Source organism: Aythya ferina (assembly GCF_964211825.1).
Source record: "Aythya ferina genome assembly, chromosome: 1".
NCBI classification, from domain to species: Eukaryota; Metazoa; Chordata; class Aves; order Anseriformes; family Anatidae; genus Aythya; species Aythya ferina.
In genome coordinates this window covers 31633226-31648855 of record NC_140296.1, presented here as the reverse complement: position 1 = coordinate 31648855, position 15630 = coordinate 31633226, and positions in this window count along the sequence as shown.

The following is a 15630-nucleotide window of genomic DNA, read 5'->3' as shown; positions in this document are numbered from 1 at the left end:
GACCTCTCAGCCAGGAGTCAAGCTGCTGCAACAGTAAGAGCAAGCTGGTCAGCCCTATCCACGTGGTCAGGAGGTCCAGACATGGGATCTGTTTTAGGGAGATCAGAATAGCTCTGCAAACTCCTCTGCCCCTATTGACTAGTCTCCGCCAGCTATAACAGGAGCTCAGACACCTGGATCACATGAAGACATTCACATTTAGAAAGTATATTTAGGTGTCTACAGTCTGGACCTGAATATCAAACGCTTGTGGCTTAGGGATTCAGCCTCCTAAACATAGATGCCCTGTGGTGTCTGAGACATCCAAGGGGGACTGAGGAATAGGACACAAAGTCTACAGGGGAGCCATGGGCCAGCAGATGGAGTCCAGGCAGGAGACTACAAGGAACCTCAGATATCTCTAAATATCTGTGTGTGGGCAACAGGCTTGAGCACTTAGTGAAGCATTCATATTTACCTTCCATCCTTGCAATCGCGTTTCTTCTTTCGACGTGTTTTGGCGTCTTTGGTTTTCAATGTCCAATTTTCCATGTGAGGTGGCTAGATATCTGTCAGTACAGGTATGAATTTAGAGCGACCAACTACAAAGAAGAAATTAAAACTATTTTTACCAGAAGTGCATTTATTAGAGGGCCTGTGAATGGCTGATTCATGCCCCTCAAAATAGCCCCTTTCCCTGTCCTTACCACCTCCCCATGTTTTCCTTCCCAGATAAAGCCAAAGGAATAGGAGGCAGTGGAAGAATGATAAGCCTTAGAAGAGGAGTTGCTCTGTAATTTATACTGAACTGTAATTATTTACTTGGCTTGTTTTAAGACAAATTTCTGATACATGCCTGCATCAGTGCCGGCCGTGGGACTAGTTTCGGGAAGCAGGCTGACCATTGCTTAAGTGGTTTGAGAAAGCTCTCTGAACAGCTGACATAAGTTGAACACGTTGAACAAATAAACAAACAGATGTGTAGTTTGAAAGGCCCTCGGCAGCCTTTCTTCTGGGGCCTCTGCAGCTGGTGATGGAGAAAATGTTTAATAACAACGTGACAGCTACAAATATGCTTTCTGGCTTGCCATACGCTCAGGTCTCATCATATATGATTTTCCACATGGTGGGAGGAGCAGGGCAAACAGGCTGTGCTGGGTCTGGTAATCTGCGGTCACTTCAGACTTTCCAGGAATTCCAGAAAAAGATACATAAGAGTGGTGGGGAAGGGATGATGAGCTCTTACGGCACAGAAGCACCGACAAACCTCTTGCTATCCTCTGAAGGATTTCCATACATTGAAAATTCTCTTGGGTAAATCTATGGCACACTGCCATTAAAAAGAAGCAGCAATCAAAATTTAGCAGACTGCTAAGGTGCTTAAAGTGTCTTCTGTTAGTGGCAGTGGAAAGACTGCCAGGGATTTGTAAGGCTGAGATATGATTAGAAATGTGATGCAGACCTCAATGACAACTCATGAGGGTGGGTTAACTTTGATGCCATATGACTGTTACTAATAGTACTAATAGAAAGACTGAAAACATGATATATATATTTTTTTTTTTCTTACAATGTCTTTTTTTTTTTTTTTTTTTTTTTCCTGATGTTCTTATTCTCCCCCAGTTTAATATTCTATTCACATAGAAAGCAGTAGGCACAGACTTAAATTTCCTTCCTATAGCTGCTTTAAAGGAAACATTAGGGCTGAAAGGAGAACGTGATTTCAACATTCACAACAGATTTTAAAGTGGAAACATGAAAAGCTCACACTCATAATAAGAGACTGTGGGTAATTTCCTAGACAAGATAACTTTGATCTTTCAAAGGCCGTATTTTCCATGTCAGCGGTCTCACTGTGGGGTCCAGGGCTTCAGAGCACTTGTCTCCAGGCCATGAGAGGGCTGAAGCTCAATGCTGTAAATACGCGGTGCCTCACTGCTGAGTGTGTCTCTTTGAATAAAAATACTGTCATTATGTAAGTAAGAGTAAAGCTGAGCAACTAATTAATACCTTGATCCTTGATTTAATGCCACACGGGCAGATTTCAGTAGGGCCAGCATTATTGTCTTGGTCCACCGACTTTGCACAGGCATAGATTTACTGTTATGAAGAAGAGCAGAAAACAACCAAATATTCAGGAGGATGTTATTCTGAAGCTCAATGAAATCTCTTTTGCAATGTGTATGTCAGTTCTGAAGTTAAAGATCGGTTACTAGGAAACAGAAGCTAATTGTTTTCAAGCAAGTAAAAAACACAACATGGGTCAGCTAATTAAGATGATGAAGGTAAAACCTTGTATTTCTCCACAATCAGAGAGGTTAGACAATGAGCAGGTCTAAAAACAACTTGTTCCATGACGCATGCCTGTGCCAGATTCTGTTGCAGTTTGGAGAAGCAATTATGTAAATATAGATTTGCAAACAATTTCACAAAGTGACAAAAACAGTGTTAATTACCAAAAATGTTAGCGATCTGTCTAGTCAACCACAGAGTGATGAAATCATGGTGATTTTAAAAATGAAAGCCTGATGTAATCCCCCCTCTTTTTTTTTTTTTTTCTTTTCTCTTTCTCTCTCTCTCTTCTTTTTTTTTTTTTTTTTTTCCCCCTCAGGAACATTACCTTTCCTTGTGTCATTGATGTAACTCTAAAGAGCATCTGGATTTAATTTTTTTTTTAATATATTTTTTAACCTAGGTCCAGGAAAAAGGCACACTCAAAATAATGTGTCTATTCCTGTTAACAGTATCGAGCGGTGCCTTCAATGGTCTCCATAGACATAAGAGTCAGTTCCTTTGTGTCTAAATTCTCATCCTGAACTAAAAAGATCTGGGCTTTGATTTTGATACAACAAAGATGCAGTATATTTTCTTTCAATGTGTGAAAAACAATGTTGAGGGTAACTTTTTTCCTGGTTTTAACTTGCACAGAGTTTCTTAGTAATTATACATTGTAATTGAAAGCTCTTTAATCTTCATTCAGTTCTTCTGTTATCTGGCTGCCTGTAAGCCCAGCCGTTCAGCATTACAGTTTAAAAGGCCCATTTTTCATGAATGCAATCAGTCTCTTCGTTGTACACATTGGTTACTGAGGCACTATAAACATAATTGATAAATCCTAAGAGACAGAGTATATCCTCCTGGTACTAAATACCGGTATCCAGTTACTCTACTTTCCCCAGATTATGGCTACGGATGTCATACAAGATTGACTAAAAACATTCCTTGGAAGAACTGTACAAGTTCACATCAAGTTTAGAAAAGGTTCTGGATGCAGTTAACCATAAATAATGGTTATTTTGTAATATTCAGAAACATCTTATTTCCATGGATAAATTGATACTTTCTCTTTCTCTGGTGAAAATTTAAATAGTAGCTTCAAACAAAAACTGCTTCTATTCCTACCACAAGGTTATACAACACAGTGTTGATACAATTTGAAGGAGCTGACTTACTGTTTAAAATATGGATGTCGCATATGACTTAAATAGTGTGAATTATATGCTGAAGTCATTACTGAGTTGTTACCCAGGCAAAAACATAGTGTTGCTTCAATAAATATTTCAAGATTCAACGCTGTAATTCTTATGAGACATCTTACAAAAATAAGATGGATAGTAACTTAAAAATTGCTCTTGAATTAATATCTTATTGTTTAAATATTTAGCCAGGAGCTTACTAAAATAGGATTGTTTCTCCATGTATTTGTTAACCAAATATTAAATGTACAAAAGATAAATCATATCTCCTATCTTCTCTCTCCACCATTAAATGTGTAATAAGAATCCATAAATCTTCTAAAACTCACTGGGTGTATCGGTATAACTGCCTATGTCATAGCATGAGAGCAAAGTTTTGATGAAAATACATCTGTGAACAAACTAGTATCTTCTAATGGTATCTTCTAAAAGTTTTTCTACAACAGCTGAAGTCTCACAGAATGTTTCATGAAACTTTTCTTTCTGTGGAGTTAGTGTAGAGTGGTCCCACTTCTACAGAAGTAGAAATGCAGGCCCAGGGAGATGGTGTGTGTTTGATGATAATCCATAAATCTGAGTGCTTGAATTTCAGTCTCTTTTTCTAGGTGCTCAAGTTTGAATTACAAGCAGTGCTAAAGGCAATTGAGTGCTTCACAGCTAGTCATGCAAAGCCCAGAAAAACTGTGAGTTTTGACACTTCTGCATGTTGCAATCTTTGCCTAATAAACCAACTAGTAAGGGATATTTGCTTAAAGCCTGCAACATTTCTATGTAAGCCAAAGATACAGCTTTCAGCTGAAAATGTCACCATCATTTTACAGGATCGGGTTCTTAAATTATGTACATATGCATTGCCTATAGTGCTAAAGCTAACCTTCAAATACCACATCAATTACAATGCTAACTGTTAGAAAACATTTGTATATCTTGAGTGTTGTAATGGAAGGAGACAACTTTTAAGCTTTTCTGTTAAATGTACTGCACAATAGTCAATCCAATCCACCATAAAGACTCCCACTTGTTTCAATAAGTGAACTGGAAGTAGCCTCTAAAATGTTCTGTGCCTCCAGCTCAAATATGAGAAGTACAAAATGAAGGGAGTTTTCACTCCTCTCCTGCTAAGTGTTTATGATGACTCAGATACAGCAGACTGCTAGGAAATTGTACTTAAACCACAAGGACAACACTTATTGCAACTCCTTAGTCATCAGAGACAGAAGCTAAATTCAGTTGTAAAGTTTGGTACAGAGTTGCAGGCTGCAGCTTTGAATTATTAATTTATTTGTTTAATCTAATGCTTTTTAAGATTACACTTATCTAGAAACTGAAAACTAAGGTGTTTATAAAAAAGTTTTTAATCCAGAATTGTGTGGAATAGTTTGTTAATTCAATATCACTCTTCTAAAAGCTGATGACATGAATCACACGAATGAAACTGGCATCGTACTGTTACCAAATATCACCACATCAAATACTTAGCAAGAGTCAGGGACAAGAAACTGTGGCATTAATGACACAGCCTCTTAAAAGGTTAGTCTTAAGGTTGCCTAACACTGGAACTATCCTCCTATTTAATCTTGACCTTCAATCTGCTTGGGCCCTGTTCCTCAAAAAAAGAACGTTACATTTTATCTGTCTTCAACACTAGTCGTGTTGCCTATCACTTCAATATCCACATCTACATCTTCCAAATGAATGCATTACCAGTCATTGCACACTCGAAGCATTTAATTTAGTGCCATGAGCTCAGCTTTTGGACTGTATGCATCCCTGTGGATTTCTTTAAAAAGTTCCACATTTTAATACTTATCTGATTTTCACAAAGGGTATTTCGGCTGTGTCATGTTGTGCTAATAGACCGAAGGATTTCTTGGTTGGTTTGACATTCTGCTGCCCCTAGGTAGCAAAAATCTGTGGTCTTCAAGGATAACCCTCAAAACTAGAAAGAGCTGGGTACCGACTCCCAGCGGGGCTTCCTTTCTGTGAACTCAGCCAACTCAACAACTCCATGACTCCAGCAGATGTTTTTGGCCTTCAGACCAATGGATGAATTTGTCCATCTTCCCTCACTCCCTCAGTCATCTCTCCAGCTGAAGCCAGCATGGTTAAACCTGGATCCCTGCCGAGGACAATCAGGAACGAAGTGCTGGCCCAGTGAGGTTTTCTAGCATGTACCAAGCAGATTGCATCCAGGGGCAAAGGGTCCATGCTATATAAATGCTGTAGAGCCTGTACCAGTGTTTTTGGCTCCCCATTGTGCTGTCTTTGATTGCAGGTTTTAAATATGTCATGTATTTCCAGATGCATTATTTATGTTTGCTTGTGTTGTTGTGCAATTTGTGGCAGAATGAGGGGTCTACTGGAAAGCAGCCCTTGGTTTAGTGGCCAACCCTGTAGCAAAATATTAGTAATATAGAAATCTGCTGCTCTAAGTGAAATTTGATTTAAGCATAAATGACAGAAAGCATTCAAATAATTTATTTCTTGTTGACATTGAAAAGCAATTAACTTAAAATGTAGCTATTTTAAGATTTTTTTCTTTTCTTCTCTTCTCTTCTCTTCTCTTCTCTTCTCTTCTCTTCTCTTCTCTTCTCTTCTCTTCTCTTCTCTTCTCTTCTCTTCTCTTCTCTTCTCTTCTCTTCTTTTCTTCTCTTTTCTTCTCTTTTCTTCTCTTTTCTTCTCTTTTCTTCTCTTTTCTTTTCTTTTCTTTTCTTTTCTTTTCTTTTCTTTTCTTTTCTTTTCTTTTCTTTTCTTTTCTTTTCTTTTCTTTTCTTTTCTTTCTTTTTTTCTTTCTTTTTTTTTTTCTCTTCTCTGCTCTGCTCATCTAGTTTTTTTTTTTTGTTTGTTTGTTTGTTTTTTTAATTAGGAGTTCTGATTGCTATATTTTATTATATTTTATATTTATCCAATTTCTAGCTCACCCTGTCAATATCCAAGCTCTATCAGAAAGGTGGAAGCTGGTAGCTGGTCAATGCTGGCAGCCGTTTCTTTACAATTTTTTTTTTCAGCTGGTGTGGGTAGGAGGTTGTGTCTACTTTTGAGTCTTGGCTTTGATACCATGAGCCATGCCCGCGTCACCTGGAGTTTGGGTAGCACTCTTGCCATACAAACCATATCTTCAGAACTTGCAGGAAGTGAAGCTAGCACATTACACATGTGGTGTAATTCAGTATCAACTTGTGACGTGAGTGTTTCACAGTCAGTTGTCCCACATCTTATGGTTTTCAAGGCAGTTTAACTCTATTTGCTTTCTGGTTTGATGTACTACATTAAAAAATGGACTCTTGCTTTGTGCTATACTTTGTGCCTTTTAATCAGTGGAAGCATTTAAACAGGACTCTGCTGTCTTTAATGAAACGTAGCTTCTAGAATTGCATCCCTCATTATGTCCCTAAAATAGAGCTTTTTCTTTTCCATCCCAAATAGTTTTAGTGTAAATGCTTTTTTAAAAATATATGTATAAACTCCAGGAGTCTGGAAGTGAATATGTACTAGATAATATGTTGTAGTTTGTGGTAGTTAGCCATGACTTTAATATTTGCTTGGCTCTTTCCAAACATGATTTTATTCTTGGTACAATTTAATTTTTGGTGTTCCCTAAAGATGTCTTTTTTTAAAAAAAATATTATTATTATTTTTAATTTCCCTTATTTATTGTTACTATAAACAAAAATTGGAAAGCAAAAACAGTCTGGGAAGTTACAGGAGTGGTAAGTGATCATTGCATGATTATGATAATCTTTTTTTTTTTTTTTTTTACTTGGATGACCATTATCTTGTTTAAGCTTCCCACTTTGTGATCCTTCTGCTGTGAACACTACGTATTGTATATTGAAATTTACCTTATTGATCTATGTGACCACAAAAGGAATCCCCAAGACCATATTTAATTTCACAGTCAAATGCACTATTTGACTAGAAGCCTTGAAAACAGTGTAGATCCTATATTTTTGAGCTCCTCTGGGAACCACACTTTGCACTTTATATAGCTATTTTGCTTTGCACATGAATCCCAGCAGGAAGACTGGGGGGACATGGATTGAGGAAAAATATATATGCCAGTTAAGAAAAGAAAAGAAAAGAAAGGAAAAGAAAAGAAAGGAAAAGAAAAGAAAAGAAAAGAAAAGAAAAGAAAAGAAAAGAAAAGAAAAGAAAAGAAAAGAAAAGAAAAGAAAAGAAAAGAAAAGAAAAGAAAAGAAAAGAAAAGAAAAGAAAAGAAAAGAAAAGAAAAGAAAAGAAAAGAGGTACAGACCCCCCCCCCCCTTTTTTTTTTTGAACCAGAAGTAATCAGTTGCCATAATACTGTATTGTTTGTTTGACTTTTTTTTTTTTTCACTGTGGTTACTGTTACTTCATCCCTGAGACATTTCCAAGAGAAATGAGGAATTGTCCACAATATAATCACCACTATGTCTGACTTTTCCGTTTGTACTATGGTGTGTCACTACAAAGGAGATATTATCTATATGCAGCCTGTTAACAAAAATAAGGGATTCTGTGGTGAATATAACTTTCAGCACACATAATTCTGCAAATGTATGAGTTCTCCAAGAAACGTTTCCTTCTGTATTGGCAAAAAGTGGTTCTCAGTCTGTTTCAATATCAATACTTCAGTGTCTCCTCTATTTGAATGTGATAGCATCTTCAATACCATCAACACTTTCAGACCAGGAATTTTGGAGAAGGCCAGTTAATGATCCCTGAAATGAGTTGTCTGCACTTCAGGCACCGAGTCCACTTGTGAGCGTAAGCTGATGTCAGCTTGGTGCATGGGGCAGGGATGATTATATGTGTCTGTGTTCTCAGAGAGGCTGCCAGCTACAGCTGTGGTTCCTGCTGTGAGCTGGATCATCTGCATGCCCAGTTTGATATTTGCCCTGCCTGTGATAACCAGCATGGCCAAATTCCCCATCCCACAAAGTCAAACGTAGAGTGACATGGAGAACTGAGTCTGCACATATAACCATCTTTTTGTCATGTGTAAACCCATGCTATGAAAGTGGATGTTATGAAAGTGGATGCCTGCTTTGAGATGGAGCTAATCCCCTCTCTCAGGGGTGCCATCTGGCAGGGCTTTTCTCCCTGATGCCAGCAAACTATCTGCAGGAACCCAGTGATCCAGACTCCGTAGAGTACTGGGGTTCCTTCTCCCATTTGCTTCAGTGGGAATTAGAAATACCAAGCATCTCACAGAAGCTACAAGGGCCACCAGGACCAGCTTTCAGGTGGGCATGCTTAGTCCTCAGCACAACACCCAGAGAGTAAATTTGAATAAGTAAATGGCTTTTCCTTATGTCTGCTTTGTATATTTACAGTGGGATCTATCCTGCCCATCTTAGCAGACACCTCTGTTAGATGTGCCTGATGAAATAGTCTTTCCTAAGTGCTTTTTTTTTTAAAAAAAAAAAAAAAAAAAAAAATCCTTCTATAGTTACTGGGAAAGCAAAGTCCCTCTGGAGAGATTCAGAAGACATAACTACAATCTAATATGGATTTAAGAAGTCAGACAGGGTCCCAGCCCGATTCAGTTCATAAGAATTAATTTATTTTATTTATTATTATTATTTTTTAATGCAGTTCTTGTTAACTAAATAAAACTGAATCACACTAGTCTACTCCTTCTAAGCCTACATGCTAAAAAGCCCTTCCCTTCAAATCAACTGAGTTTACTTGACTGTCAAATTAATTCTACTTCTAAAAGTAGGTTCATTAGAAGTCCTGTGATTTTTTTTTATCACTTTGCCTTGATTTATTTAAGTTTCTGCATCATGGAGGATTTGTTTTCATAAAAAACAGTAGAATTCAGTGTAATGAGAGTTGAGTTCCAATGGGTCTGCTAGTAAAATATAAAGCTGTTCAACTTTATACTGATCATTTTCCAAAATTGTCATGTTGGTACTAGAAAAACACTATGTTTTTGGTATTTATAATACTTACTGGGTGGTCACTATCTTAAGTCCAGCAAATAACAAGATAACATTTATACTTAGTGCTAGTTCTTATGCCTTTACTAGCTTGAGTAGTTTCTGACTTCACAAATTAGCTCTTAAAATTAAATCTCTTCTTGTTGTACATCAACTGACAGGGTTTGAAGACTAATGGTTGCTGGCCATTTAATGTCAAATCTGACCTGAGTTTATCAGTTCATAGGCAGTTACATGGCTATAATCAGACCATATGAATGATGAAATCCACTGTTCTGGTGTCAGAGCACCTTGTAAAAAAGTTTTCTGTGCCACTTGATTTTATTGGATTTTTTATGGACCGGTGAGGAAGGTAATATATTTGATGCATTTTACGTATATCAGCACTTTCTGGCTATAGTTGCAGCTGTAAATATCCTGGTAGAAAGAATTTGCTTCTATGGTTTGAAAATATCCTTGCAAACTGTTAACTCTCGGCAAAAATCAGTGATTACAATTAGCAAAAGTGATTTAAAAAACAGCAAAATCAATTATGCAAATCAGTGAAAACGCTCATAAAAATATTTCATAGGTGCAGTTTGGAAATAAAGCCTTGACTTTGTTATTTCTTTTCTGTCTCATGACTTAAAATACAAGCCTACGTTGATGGGAAAAGTCAAAACATATGCCTTTCAGCTAACAAAAAGAAAAAAAATAACACATGAAGGATAATGTTATTGCAAGTGTAAAATGAAATGGAACCTTTCCATAAGCCATATCCAGAGTGGTGTCGATGGCCACAAGTCCAGCTTCAACTTGCTTCTGGGGGTGTTTGAGCCCACATGGGCCATAAGCCAAACACAGTGGAAATACAATACAACACTGTTTTCCCCTCCCAATGCTTTTCACGAAACCACCAAAAGTCATGCAAGAGGCTCACGATGTATCAGTCTAGCTCAGAAATTCAGACTTGGAAAAACAGCTTGTAAAACTGCTTCACGCATCATGCTTTACAAAGCTTAACTACTTTACATTTGAAGAGGCATAATTATCTGTGCTAAATATCAGTGGTTAGAAGCCACATTGTTAAAAAAAAAAAAAAAAAAAAAAAAGAAAAAGTGACATTTTGATGGGTTGTTAGTCCAGAGAGGAGATGAATAGCTTTGGTATTTTGACAAATAATGTATAATTAAATACCATAAATTGCAATCTGTAAAGTGACTACGTGAAAATGTGAAAAAGGCACTTCTTACCCAACCCATTCTCTGTATGAATCTAGTCACTGCTGCCTTTAATAATCTAAATAATTGTTTAAGATTTTTAACATGTAAAAACGCTGCTAAAACCTCCCAAAGTGGGGAAGATGAGCTGGAGGCTCTTGGAGTCAAAGATCATTGGTAACATTAAATATGCAATGTCTGTCAGCCACTCTGTACAACATTTCATCTGCAGGTAGAGTACTCACATCTTCACGTGAAGCCCTGGAGAACAGGATGGAAGCCAATGGCAAAGAGTGTTTGGCCAGTAGCCTTGCCACTGCTGGTGTTAATCAGCAAGCCAGGCAAAACGCAGCTTGGCTAAGATGTGTTGACAGAGCTGACAGTTAGAAATACTCTCTTTTTTTAACTTGTGAAACGGATGTGTTTTACCTGGAATCATTGAGTCACAACAAATATGGAAAACCACTCCCATGCCATTTCCCAGAGCAGAGTGGTCATTTAATAATAGCACGTTTATACAATATTTGTTTCCACAATCCATGCTAGGGCCTCAAAGTGCTTTAAAAACATTAATAAAACTATTCATAATCCTTTCTATTCAAGCAATTTATTTCAACTTTGTTGACCTGAGACTTTTAATAGTTTCTAGCTCTTACATGTAGTATTTCTAAGCTCTGTCTTTCAACGTTCTTTTAAAAAATAATATCATTAAACCCATCTTACAGATGAAGAATAGGACTGTAAAGAACACCAGGGCTCACTAATGGCCATATCATCAATCTATAGCAAAAGTAAATAACCCTCCATATGTCTTGATAACTATACATTAGCATGTGCATCGTGTAAATTGTTCTCATGAGTCATGGATTCTGGATTTCTGGAGCAATGGGAAGAACTGGAGGCTCAAAGGAGGAGAAGAAACTATCCTGTGGTCATGTCAATGATCCTTTTCTAGGTTGCTTCCAAGAACCAACTCAATGATAGCATCCCAAGCTGGAGTGTCCAACATATGCCCACGTGATGGCCATTTATGCAAATTCACAGCACAAGGGAAGCCTGCAGGCATTGCACATTTATACTATAAGCCCTGTGGTGCTGACAAAGCCCTGTAGTGATTTCTTCAGGGCTGATTTCCTTGCAATATATATGAACTCAAAAAATATATATATATATATAATTATATGTATAAACCCAATCATGAAACTATATGGATTGTCTCTTTCCACATGGACATTAGGAGGAAGTTTGCTTGATGAACACAGGGAGCTCCCTCCATCTTCCTACTTTTCTGGCTAATGACTGAATTTCTTGTTCTTGAACATGGCCCACAAAGATGGTTTGGGTTTTGCGGCACTCACCAGGAGCCTAAACACAGCCCCAAAAGATGGGAGGGCAGGTGTGAGGACATAGTTCTTGGATTTAGGGATTGTTAGCAGGGGACTTTGGTCAGTGAAACTTTTCCCTCAGGCATTGAGTCAGAGGAAAAGTCCCTCGTCATCAAGTGACACACACTTTATTCCTGGCAAGAGGCAAGAACTGCTGTTGTCTTGGACAACACCATTGCTATTCCAGGCTGCGGGCAATGAGCAGGTTTTTGCACCAATGGCCTTGATTCCTTGTGATGGTCTAGACATCACCTGAAGCACCAGCCAGAGATGGCTTTGTCTTCCCATTTTGAATTGCTCTTGGCCCATGTCTCTCTGCTATGGAAATGCAGGTTGTACAGCAATTTCTCTCAGCACTCAGCTTCCAGTTATTCAGAGATGAAGCTGTCTCATGAGCCCCTGGATAGGAATGGCTAGGGTCTACATGGTGCTGGGTGCCTTGACTTCTTGGTCCTACCCAGGGTCCATCCAGGCAGTTTCAAGCAGTGGCTTCAGTTTTAAGGACTGGAGAAACTCTTAAACTTCCTCATAGCATTCCAGTTGGTTTGCTGTCATGGTGGCCCTTAATATAGTAGAAAGTCAAAACATGTGGTAGATAAGAAAGTAGTCCTTGGTGGTTTTGATAAAGATGGCTTTGCTCATGATGCCAAACGGAAGCCATTTAGGGTAGCTTAAGTTCCCAGTTGTTCTCTTTTTTTTTTTTTTTTTTTTTTTTTTTTTTGTTTTGTTTTCAGTTTAAAGGGCATTTCTGTGGCATGTTGTTGAATTAGCCAGCTTTACTTATTAAATAATTTATTTAATAGTGATATGCTGAAGTGGCTTCTCACCAATACTCTTTCTTGCTATACTTTTATCTACATTTCTGCAGATATACTGCAGTGCCTCTTGGAGAAAAGAAACTGTCATGAAAGTGCATGATTGGTATTCTTGATACTCTTTAATGTGTTTTGACTTCTCCAACAACACTGATGTGTAGGTATGCCTTGATCCTGTTGTGTTGGCACTTCTCCTTCATCAGACAACAAGAGACTGCAAAGCAGACTTTTTATTGCATTCTTTCGTTTTAAGGTTATGTTTTACTGAAATGATTTTCATACAGGAAGGCTGTATCAGCATCTCTCCCTGTACTGAAGAACTGTGATAAGCAGTCCTCGGCTCCAGGTTTCATCTTGGAGTTTTTCAAATTATGCTGTCTCATCTATTGCTTAACACAGAGCTCAAAGAACAGACCTTGAATTAATACTTGCAAGAAAGATGTGTTAGTTTTGGGTCTGGGATATCTTTACAGAATTGTCCTTCCACCATCAAGACCTGAGTCAACACACTTCACAAATAATTACTAGATTTTGAGTTCATGGTTTATGAAAAATTGTGCACAAATTCTGGTCTCAGAGTTGTGCAGAGAAACTGAGAGGCCTCAGCTTGTGAAGTTCCCATGATACTGTTAATCTCCAACCTTTCTAGAAAAAAAATGCAGGAAGAAGGTTTAAATCTAAATATATATCTTGAAGTTATACAGGCATGCTTTTAAAATTATATTACAGTTAAAATTTTGCCTTATTTGTTGCATTTTAAGATCTATACAACAAAAGATCATGGACTTGAACAGAGGCACAGTATGGCATGTAATCTACAGATAAGGTCTTCACGGATTCCTTTTATTGCCACCCTCTGAAATATATCAAAGAATAATTGCGCTTGATAAATAAAACACAAGATGGCAGTGCTCAGTTCATTAGCAAACTAAATCAGAGCAACTATTTTCCTGTACAGCGAAAATGAAATAGAGAAGAAAACATTATCACACACAGCAGCAGTGGGTTCTTAACCCTTTCTACCTGTCCCACACTAAGACGGTTTCCGCCTGAAGCGTACAAGAATGTGTCACTAAAACCCACAGAGAACACCCACAGCCCTGAAGAACAGCCAAAATCTGCTTTGTTACCCAGAGATACAGAAGTGTTTTGCTTAGCCAGCTAATCTTCAGACAAGCAAGAGAAAGTGAAAATGACACCTGAATTTGCCCCAACTTATAATTCGTATGTATATATTTCTTGCCTATGATTGAGGCTTATAGCTTCTGAAGTGACACATATCCAAACTGCAACTTTAAATTCTTTTCTTTTTCTAAACAAGAGATAAGATAACAAATACATTGGTTTAGCCTTCCGTATGCTTCTCTTTCCGCTTGTCTGGTAATACAGTAAATGTAAGGATTTCCTGCATCATTGCAGTGCAGGATTGTTTTATAGTATTTTTAAAGAGAGACTGTTTTTTTCTTAACAAATTTTCCCTCTGAGTGCACAACATCTCTATTAGAACACCTCCAGCATTTAGTTTGGAAGCAATTCAGAGCATGCCAAGTTAAATATCTAAATACAGACGGTGTGAACTCTCCTCGTGTAGGGCATAATTTCATAGATGCAGCTAACTGCAGAGAAAACAAAACAGCCAAGGCACCTCGCTGCCTGGGACTCAGTAACTGAAGATCAGCTCATGGCTTTGAACCCCATCTTCTCCATGGCAGATCAAGGAGTGTGGAAGACAGCAACCCTCCTGCGTGTCCTAATTTTGAAAGGAAACGTGCTCACTTTTGCCTGGGTGAAACTGCAACATCCTGTAAAACCGTGTCTTGCTACCATATCCCATCCCCTGCCCATGGTGCACCTAAGACCCAGTAGGTCAGTCCCTTACTTGTAGGGATACCTGTGAGGTTAGTCAGGCAGGTGTTGGCATATGGGTCAGTGTGCAGCCACCAAGGGAGCACAGCATTCCTTCCTGAAGGAAATGGGACCACGATTTTGAAAATAAAATAAAAGTGCTGTGTATAATGGTTACAGTTATGCAGGGACTTCTGCCAAATGATCTGTGCTACCTGGCCTAGCAACAAATCCCAGCTTTCCATAGGTGGAGGAAGAGACCTGAAGTGTGCTATTCTTTTTTACTCTATGACAGTCAAGAACTGTAGGCAGACACCCATCTGATACCCTGGGAGCTGGAACAAGATCCAAAATCTTGCATATTTTGGTGATTGAAATAATATATTTATTTTTTTTTTTATGCCAGAGAAGGACAAAATGTACATTGAGAATAACAGAAAAATATTTGTTTGTCCTTTCTATTTTTGCTATGCTAACTATATGCTAACTAAAATGGTTAAAATAAAAATACCTCCTGTAACAAAAATATATGGTCTAAAATCCAAAGAAACCCAAACAGATCTTTAATTTGTTCTTAAGTTTTAAGAATACTCTCCACACATTAAATATAGATATTTCTTGTTTTGTTAATCTGCATTCAGAAATATCATGTTATTTAACTGTACAAAAACAAAAAAAAAAAAAAAAAAAAAAAAAAGAGAGAGAATTGAGTCACCTGGCATACCTACTGAATATTTGCAAAGTATTAACATATTCTCAGAATGAAAAGACAACTGTTTCAAAGCCAGCACCTGCTGCTTTGAGCTTGGTACTATTGTTTTTGCTAATAGTGCCATTTCTCATGGTTTGCAGAAGCAGAGATCGCCATTTGGGAATGTCTCTAGTTAACAAGAGTACTTGTAATCAATAAGAGCATTTTCCAACAGATTTGTTCTTTGTGGTAAGGTATGTACTTGCACAGAAAAATTACTATGCACAGGACTGAGCTGAATGAGTACAACATAGCT